Genomic DNA, 9,919 nt, shown 5'->3' with positions numbered 1-9,919 from the left:
CCACTGAGCCCAGCGGTATCTTTATTTTTTAAAGTAGTGCTAATAGGACTTTTTGTAGAGGGTTGTATGTCTGATAACCAGCCAATTCTCAAGGGATGTCTAAACAATTTTGCTAGATTCAGATCTATAAAATAGCCTTGATTCTGCATTTAAACTTAGAAAAGATTTCCCCCTTTCATATCAACAAATACAGTAAAATAACCAGAACAGTTACCCCTTTACTCAAATTCAATCCCAGAAAAGCCTCAGAAGTAGGACAACAAAGGTAGTTGAGTCCAGGTGGAGGAAGAAAATGGTATCCCCAGAGCAGAAGAGGACCTAGTGCCATTGAGGCAGAGAGGCCAGGGGAAAGCCTTATAACTCATGTCTTTTTCTGTCTACAAACTTGATGGTCTTAGGTAGATAGTTTGCTACTCAAAGTGTAAGTAAAAAAGGACAGTGCAAGTCTAATGATAGAGTGATATCAGAGTAGTGTTTAAGTCTAGCTGGAGTGAAGGATAGCAAAGACACTACATACACCCTAGCCTCTGGACATTTCCCCACCCTGATTTCACCTTGTGTATCCTGAGAACTATGTGGGGTATAAAATGTTTATTAGACACTTAAGCCTATTAAATCTGATTTTCATCATGTATATAAAAAATGAAATTACTGGTTGGGCACAGTAGCTCACGTATGAAATCCCAACACTTTGGAAGGTGGAGGTGAGTGGATTGCCTGAGCCTAGAAGTTTGAGACCAGCCTAGACAACTTGGTGAGATCTTGTCTCTACAATAAAACACAAAATTAGCCAAGCATGGTGGTACGCGTCTGTGGTTCCAGCCACTTGGAAGGCTGAGGCAGCAGGATCACCTGAACCCAACAGGTGGAGTCTGTGATGGCCGTGAATATGCCACTGCACTCCAGCCTGGATGACAGAGTGAGACTCTGACTCAAAAAAATAAAATAAATAAAATGAAATGACTGAAATAAAGATGAATTCCAAAATGCACACAATTGAAGGACAAATGATGAGCTGGGGAGTCAAAGGAATTCTCAAATCAAGAAAGAACTAGGCAAAGATAAAGAGTTGGAAAATGGGAAATAAAAAATTAAAAGGTTTTTATTAGTATTGTAAACACCAGTTTTATTGTAGACCTAGAAATATATTTTTTTAAAGTACAGAAATATTTCAGGAGAAAATGACCAAAATTTCTACAGATTTAAAGGAAGATGAAAGACCTTAGATTGACAGTATTTGTTCATAAAAGTCCCTATATACATTATAGTAAAATTTAAAAGCATTCAAGATAAATTCTCAAACCTTGAAGAGAGAAAGACCATTTCCTGGGAACCAACTATCTGAATGACACCAGATTTTTAAACACTCCGGAGACAAGAAAGCACTTCAAAGTGGTAAATGAAAAGATTTTTGAAACCAAAATTTTATAGCCAACTAATATATCACTTAAGTTGAAAATGAAATGAAGATATTCTCAGGTACACATGGCCTTCCAAAGTTTACCCTCTTTACAAAACTTTTAGAGAGTTTGCTATTTCCTGTAGCAAGCAAAACCTGAACTATTAAGGAATTAACTTGACAAAAATGCACAAAATCTTTGAAGAGAAGAATTTTAAATCATACTAAACAACATATGAAATACTAGCATATGAATTATGTCATAAAACAGTAAAAGACAAAATTCAACAGAACAAAATAGGAAATAACAAAGTCAAGAAATGTTATATATGAGTATTTGGTATGTAATAAAGGCAACTTCACAATCAATGGAGGAAATTATAGAATGTTTCCAAATGAAACATTTGGGGCAAGCAGCACAGAATATAAAGAAAAATAAATTTGGGTTGGGTGTTGTGGCTCACACCTATAGTTCCAGCACTTTGGGAGGCTGAGGCAGGAGGATTGCTTGAGCCCAGTAGTTCAATACCAGCCTAGGCAACATAGCAAGACTTCATCTCTACAAAAGAATTTTTTAAAAACTAGCTGGACATGGTGGTATGTGCCTATGGTCCTAGCTACTTGGGAGACTGAGCTAGGCAGATTGCCTAAACCTAGGAGGTCAAAACTTCAGTGATCCGTGATTATGCCACTACACTCTAAACCGGGTGACACAGTGAAACCCCGACTCAAAAAAAAAAAAATTGTATACCTTACACCATATAAAGGTAAATTCTAAATCGAGATATAAATGTGAATTAAAAGCATAGAGCTAATTGTTGAAAGTGTAGGAGAAGCCAGGCTCGGTGGCTCAGCCTGTAATCCCGCGCCTTTGGGAGGCTGAGGTGAGTGGATTGCCTGAGCCCGAGGGTTCGAGACCCACCTGGGCAGCAAGACCTCATCTCTATAATAAATCAAAAAATCAGATGGGCGTGGTAGCGCGTGCCTGTAATTCCGGCTACTTGGAAGGCTGAGGTGGAAAAATCGCTGGAGCCCAGCAGGTCGAGGCTGCGGTGGCCGGGAGCGGCCACTGCACTCCAGTCTGGGTGACAGAGTGAGACTCCAACTCAGAGAAAAAAAAAAAAAAGAAAGTGTAGGAGAATATATTTGTGATTTTTGGAATAAGAAAAGGCTTTAAAACAAGAATTCCTAAATACAAATTGTAGGGTAAAATGTTGATGGAATTGAACATATCAACTGTTCTGTGAGGGACATCACACAGTTAATAGACAACAAATTAGCTGGGCTCGGTGGCTCAGCCTGTAATCTCGTGCTTTGGGAGGCTGAGGTAAGTGGATTGCCCAAGTCCGCGGGTTCCAGACCTGCCTGGGCAACTTGGCGAGACCTCATCTCTACAATAAATAAAAAAAAATTAGCCGGGCGTGGTAGTGCGTGCCTGTAGTTCCAACGACTTGGAAGGCTGAGGCAGAAGGATCGCCAGAGTCCAGCAGGTCGAGGCTGCGATGGCCAGAAGTGTGCCACTGCACTCCAGTCTAGGCAACAGCGTGAGACTCCAACTAAAAAAAAAAAAAAAGAAAAATAGACAACAAATTAAGTGAAGATATTTGTAATGTCTAAAACTATAGAGGAGTTAATATCTAAACATATAAGAACTGAAAATTAACTAACTCAGGAAACTCAAAGGGAAAATTAGGAAGAGGAATTGATAGCTATTGGAGTTTTTCCTTTTATGAAGTCCCTGACAGGTAAATGAGGAAATACTCAACTTCACTAGTGATCAGAGACATGCAAATTAAAACAGTGAGCAGGGCTCGGTGGCTCAGCCTGTAATCCCGCGCTTTGGGAGGCTAAGGTGAGTGGATTGCCTGAGCCCGTGGGTTCGAGACCCTCCTGGGCAGGCGAGACCTCATCTCTACAATAAAAAAAAAAAAAAATTAGCCGGGCGTGGTAGTGCGCGCCTGTAGTTCCAGCTACTTGGAAGGCTGAGGCGGAAGGATTGCCAGAGCCCAGCAGGTCGAGGCTGCGGTGGCCGGGAAAGGCCACTGCACTCCAGTCTGGGCGACAGAGTGAGACTCCAACTCACAAAAAAAAAAAATGTTTATCACAGCATTGCCAATGATTATGGGAAATTGGAATCAATCTACATGACCATTTTGTAGAAAGCAAGAAGAAGGAAGCATGGAGCATTAAAATAAGGTGGGTGCCTACTAAAAATAATATGTAGCAGTTAACAGTAAAGAATTAGATATACCTATATAGCTACATGAGTAGATCTTATAAACCAAATTGAGTGAAAAAAGATCAGTGTGAGATCTGTAATACAATGCCTTTTATACAATTTAAAAATATTAGCATGTATTCTTTAACACAAATGTATTATAATAAAATATATTTTAAAAGTAGAGAGTGTGCCTATGGGGAGAAAACGGGGGAGTCAAATTTTCTTTTCTTCAAGGGGAAATGTTAAGTTTAAAATAAAACAAGAGGGAGTACTTTCAGGGATTTGCAATGATTGTATACCACGAACTGATAGATAAAAGAGCCAAAAAAGAAAAAAAAATTTTGCCTTCTGTGATCAGTTATTATAATAAGAAGCAAACTGCAGTGAAAATGATTGAGAAAACAATGTAAATAACATTAATAGATAGCAAAATGATAAAAATTTGTAATGTGTATATACATTTATAATAAGATTTATAAAAATTTAAAAGTGCTACTGGACAAAAGAATTAGGTTAATGATGCTGAATTAGATGGGTATAAACCTTGCCAGTCTTCATAAAAGATTGCTAACAGAGTCACAGTCAAATATGGATGGCTGTAATTTACATGTAGAAGGACCAGCTTTACGAAATGCAAAAGAAGAAAAACATTGGTTTTTGTTTGTAATAACACAACACAGACATTCTACACTGGTAAAAATCTGTTGATACACTTTTTATTTGTATATAGTTTCCATTTAAGAACTGAACTTCCTTTATCTTTCTCATTATTTTATTGAATTAGCCAATAAAGAAAAGTAAAGCTTTGGAACTTGACCATTTTGAATTGAATTTCAGGTACACTTTTTGTTCCAAAAATAAATTGACATTCTGCACTCGCTTGAAAACTGCTCCTCACCAATGTGCTTATATTTATTTCTGTAATATAAATTGAACCAAATACGTGATTTACAAGTAATTGGAGGTCCACATAGATAATATTAGGAGGTTTTTTTGCTTCATATGAGCATTATAAAGGTGCTATGTTTAAGTCTTGATAACCAGGAGAGAGCTTTTGTCCCTTCAAAAGGGAAGATACTTTCTATAGTTTTCTAAACTGGAATCAAGGTCACCTTAGGCTATACACATGGGAAAAAAATGAGAGGGGAAGGGAGGGAAGGAAACATTGGAGTTCATTTGCATGAGTTTTTACAATCCTAAAATTCATATGGAATCAAAATAAAGAGCCCAAATAGTTAGTTATCCTAAGCAAAAGTTAGCAAGCAAAACAACAGAAAACAAAACAAGAAAACAAAGCTGGAGGCATTACATTACCTGACTTCAAATTATACTACAAGACAATAGTAATAAAACAGCATGGTACTGGTATAAAAATAGACACATCAATCAATTAAACTAAATAAAAGATCCAGAAATAAAGCCACATACCTACTTCCAAATGATGTTTGACAAAGTTGATAACATACACCAGGAAGAGGATACCCTCTTTAATAAATGGTGCTGGGAGAGTTGAATTGCCTTGTGGAGAAGAATGAAACTGGACCCAAATCTCTCACCATATATGAAAATCACTCAAGATGGATCAAAGACTTAAATGGAAGATCTAAAAATATGAAAGTACTAGAAGAAAACCTAGGAAAAGTTTTCTGGACATTGGTCTAGAAAAAGAATTCATGACTAAGACCTCAAAAGCACAGGGAACAAAAGCAAAAATTGACAAATGAGGCTTAATTAAACAAAAATACTTCTGCATAGCAAAAGAAATAATCAACAAAGTGAACAGACTTACAAAATGGAAGAAAATATTTGCAAACTATGCATCCGACAGGGAACTAATATCCAGAATTTACAAGGAATTCAAACAACTCAACAACAAAAAATTTCATTAAAAAGCAGGCAAAGGACATGAGTAGACATTTTACAAAAGAGGACACACAAGTGGTTGACAGGCATATTAAAAAGTGCTTGATATCACTAATTAGATAAATGCAAATTAGAACTGCAATGTAATGTCATCTTATACCAGTCAGAATGCCTATAATTAAATGGTTATTATTAAAAAGAAAAAAATAACAGAAGTTGGTGACGATGCAGAGAAAAGGGAATGCTGATACACTATTGGTGGATATGTAAATTAAACCTCTACGGAAAACAGTATGGAATTTAGTGTCAGTATTTGTTTCTTAAAGAACCAAAAATAGAACTACCATTTGATTCAGCAATCCCACTACTGGGTGTCTAACCCAAGAAAGATAAGTTATTATGTAAAAAGATACCTGTACTTATGTTTATTTCAATGCAATTCACAATAGCAAAAATATGGACTCGATCTCAGTGTTCATCAGTGTATGAAAGGATAAAGAAAATGTGGTATATATACATTATTCAGCCATAAAAGAAGGATGAAATCATGCCATTTGCAGCAACATGAATGGAACTGAAGGCCATTATCTTGAATGAAACAAGGCAGACACAGAAAAACAAATACTACATATTCTCACTTATAAGTGGGAGCTAAATAATGTGTAACATGGATGTAGAGTGTAGAATGATAGACTCTGGAGACCCAGAGGAATAGGGAGTAGGTGGAAGAGGATGGATGATGAGAAACAACTTAATGGGTACAATGTACCTTATTCAGATGATGAATACCCTAAAGCCTGACTTCACCACTATACAATCTAGGCATGTAACAAAATTACACTTATGCCCCAGACATTTATACAAAAAAGCACAGCAAAAACCCACAATGACAACTGGTGATAATTCTTTTTAATTTCTGTGAACTGAAACAAAGACAAAGTGTGGCTATGAATGCTAGATCAGTAAGGAAGGAAATATCTGGGTTTTTCCAACATAAAACTCATGGTAAGTTAAGATGTTCCAAAGATTCCTATTAAATAAATAAATGTATTTTCTCCTTTAAAAAATATTCTTCCAAATGCCAATGTGGCTTGCGTTCTGCAAGTCTATTAACCAAAAGTCTACCGATGCTAACCATAGAGTGATAGATTATTCTATTCACATATTTATAATGTTTAGGAATTTCTGGGGATGAGTGTAGTGGAGAAATTGTCTTTATTTTATGTACCTTATGCCAAATGGAATCTCGTGATGAGAATTTGTGGAAGACCAACAGTCTGAAAGTGTATTTGGTGCTGGGAAGAACAGCAAGCACTCACATAACACTTCAAGTCAAAGTGCTGTATGTTTTAACTCATTTAATTCTTTCTATTATTATCTCCATTTTACAGACATGAAAACTGGGTTAGGTAACAAGCCCAAGGTTAGTGGCAGAGCTGGAATTTGAACCTGGTTAACCCTGCTAGTGACCTTATGCTCTAATGACTCTCTAAGAATAGGAACACAAACAAAGCACAGGCTTGCTCAAGTCTTTTGTTGCTTTCATTGTTTTCCAGATGTATTCCCCAAAATCAGTAAGTCTGATATCTCAATTAGTTTCTTGTAGTCAAAATAAGATGAGCAAAATAACCTTATTGTTATCCCACCTCTTCTTTACAAGACATAGTTCTAATTGGAAATAGATGGCATTCTCAAAGGTATAATTAAAGAGGATGTAACAAAGGGACCATTGACAGCAGAAAGCCAAGCTTTTGTTATTCCTCTGGGCTCACAAGGGAAGGAGGAGGTATTATGCAGACCCTGTGGAAGATTGTTTCTAGGGGAGGAAATGGCTGACAGGGCCTGCTACACTTAGGGAGGGGTACTTGAAGCCCAACTATGACTCAACAAAGGGAGAGAGGAGAAAACATCCTGATCTTTCTCTTTTCCTGTACTCCAGTCTTCTGGATTGTCTCTTACTGACTGTGCCCAACTAGAAGCTGGGGACTAGGAAGCACAGTTGATACAGTCATAAAAGTCATCCACCAAGGTCATTGGATGGGGGGGGGAGAGTGAAGAACAGATCATTTTAGCACACTTCTTGTTTCTCTTTGCTGTCATATACTTGTTGATTTAATTTTTGTTATAAAATTTTTAATAACTATGTAATATTTGGACAATTTTACCTTCTTGTTATAGTTTTTACCTTCTTCTTATAGCTGGGAGGTGCGTCAACATGATGTCAGTGTGTAGTAAGAAGCTGTGACTGGATCACTCATGGAGCCATTACTCCGGAGGCCCCAAAGTGCAGAGTTCAATCCTTAGCTTGGTGGGCTCAAAGATGATCTTATCAGTATCACCCAAGACCAGTCAGGCTCTTGAGGACAGGTTCTTTCTAACCAAGTGGCTGACCTAATAACCGTTTACTTATTTTTAATGCCTATTTAATTTTTCATGGTTATTAAGGAGACCATATACTCTGTACTGTCATTGTTATTCACTGCCTCTATCGGTGGATTAGTTTACAGTGATTGAAATGTTTACTTATGTTTACTAGTCTGAGCAGCCATCTTTCAAGTATCAGAGAATGTCGGTCTAAGTGGGTTTCAGATGGTACAGAATCAGAGCAAAGGGAGGTTTGGAAGAGGCAGATTTCAGGTAGGCCTGATAAATACTTCTCCAGTGATTTAAAGGCTTCTCCCACACCAGATTCAGACTTTCCCTTCTGTGGACAGTGCTGGAGGATAAACGCTACCTTCATTACTTTCATTTGCCTGTTTCCAGGTTGATCCCTTTTCTTCTGCTAAATCATCTGTCATTGTGGAAACCTGAATGTCCTAAACTGCACAGTCTGGGCCGAAAATTGGGGTCACCATAGCAATAAACAGTGATTCCCTGGCTTTTAATTTTTTATCTGCTGTCCTCTGAGAGTCTCTCTGACTTATGACAAACCTCCTGCCCCCACTTTCGAGTGTCTCCAGGACATATACTCAGGAATAAATGTTCACAACCTCCACTCCAGTGACCTCTGAGAGCATTGTCCCAAAGCTACGTAACAACTGCTCTTCATAGGTCTCATGTCTATGCTAGGAGTGCTGGCCCTTGCTCTAAAGCTGCATCCCACTGTGGCACCTTCTAAGCCACAGATATATCAGAGATCATGCTGAACCTATCACATAAGGTCCCTAGAAATTTGTTTGCTGTGCCTTGCTGTTCCTTTGGCTAGCTTGTTGCAAGATGTACTAGGTCAGTGCTGCCCTCTGCTGAATCCAGGTGAATTCCTGTCCTCCTCTCTCACACACAGCTGTGTGATATACTCTTACTCTGGCCCCAAAGTAGCATGGTTTTATGCTTCCATAACATATACACACTTATGTTCCAAATAGCTCTCAAGTATTGACATGAGTGCCAGGAATCTGGGTCAGAGAACAAATTCAAGTGCTCAGACATTAGTTTGCTTTTATGCCAAGGATTTTATGTTGTTATTGGACACAGCTTGTGTCATTATTTTTTCTTTAGAATAGGTTCTTTCCCAGAAGTGCCTTCTTTAGCAGGTGGTAAATATATATCTGACTGAAGAGATGTCTGCATTCCCATGTTCACTACAACAATATTCACAATAGCCAAGATACAGAATCAACCTAAGTGTCCATCGATGGAAGAATGGATAAAGAAAATGTGCTGGCCAGGTGTGGTGGCTCACAGCTATAATCCCAGCACTTTGGGAGGCCGAGGTGAGAGAATTACCTGAGCCCACGGGTTTGAGACCAACCTGGGCAACTTGGCGAGACCTCATCTCTACAATAAATTTTTTAAAAAGTTAGCTGGGTGTGGTGGCACATGCCTGTAGTTTCAGTTACTTGGAAGACTTGGGCGGAAGGATTATCTGAGCCCAGCAAGTCGAGGCTGCGGTGGCCATGAGCATGCCACTGCACTCCAGCCTGGGTGACAGAGTGAAAGATTCCAACTCAAATAAATAAATAAATAAATGTGCTAAATATACACTATGGAAATTCACCCTTAAAAAAGTGAGGAGTTCTGTGATTTGTGTCAACATGGATAGAATTGGAGAATGCTATGCTAAGTAAAATTAGCCAGGCACAGAATCACAAATACCACATGTCTTCACTTGTGTGGAATCCAAAACAATTGAACTCATAGAAGCAGAGAGTAGAACAAGGGGTGGGAAGGATGCAGAGGTGTTGACCAAAGGGTACAAGATCTCAATTAGAAGGAGGAATAAGAAATAGTCTGGGCTCGGTGGCTCAGCCTGTATTCCCAGCACTTTGGGATGCTGAGGTGAGTGGATTGCCTGAGTCGGTGGATTCGAGACCCACCCGGGCAACTTGGTGAGGCCTCATCTCTACAATAAATTAAAAAAAAAACTAGCCGGGCGTGGTAATGCGCGCCTGTAGTTCCAGCTACTTGGAAGGCTGAGGCAGAAGGATTGACGGAGC

Source organism: Carlito syrichta, unplaced genomic scaffold (genome assembly GCF_000164805.1).
Source record: "Carlito syrichta isolate Samal-C Ts95f unplaced genomic scaffold, Tarsius_syrichta-2.0.1 Scaffold309855, whole genome shotgun sequence".
Lineage (NCBI taxonomy): Eukaryota > Metazoa > Chordata > Mammalia > Primates > Tarsiidae > Carlito > Carlito syrichta.
This window is presented reverse-complemented; position numbering follows the sequence as displayed.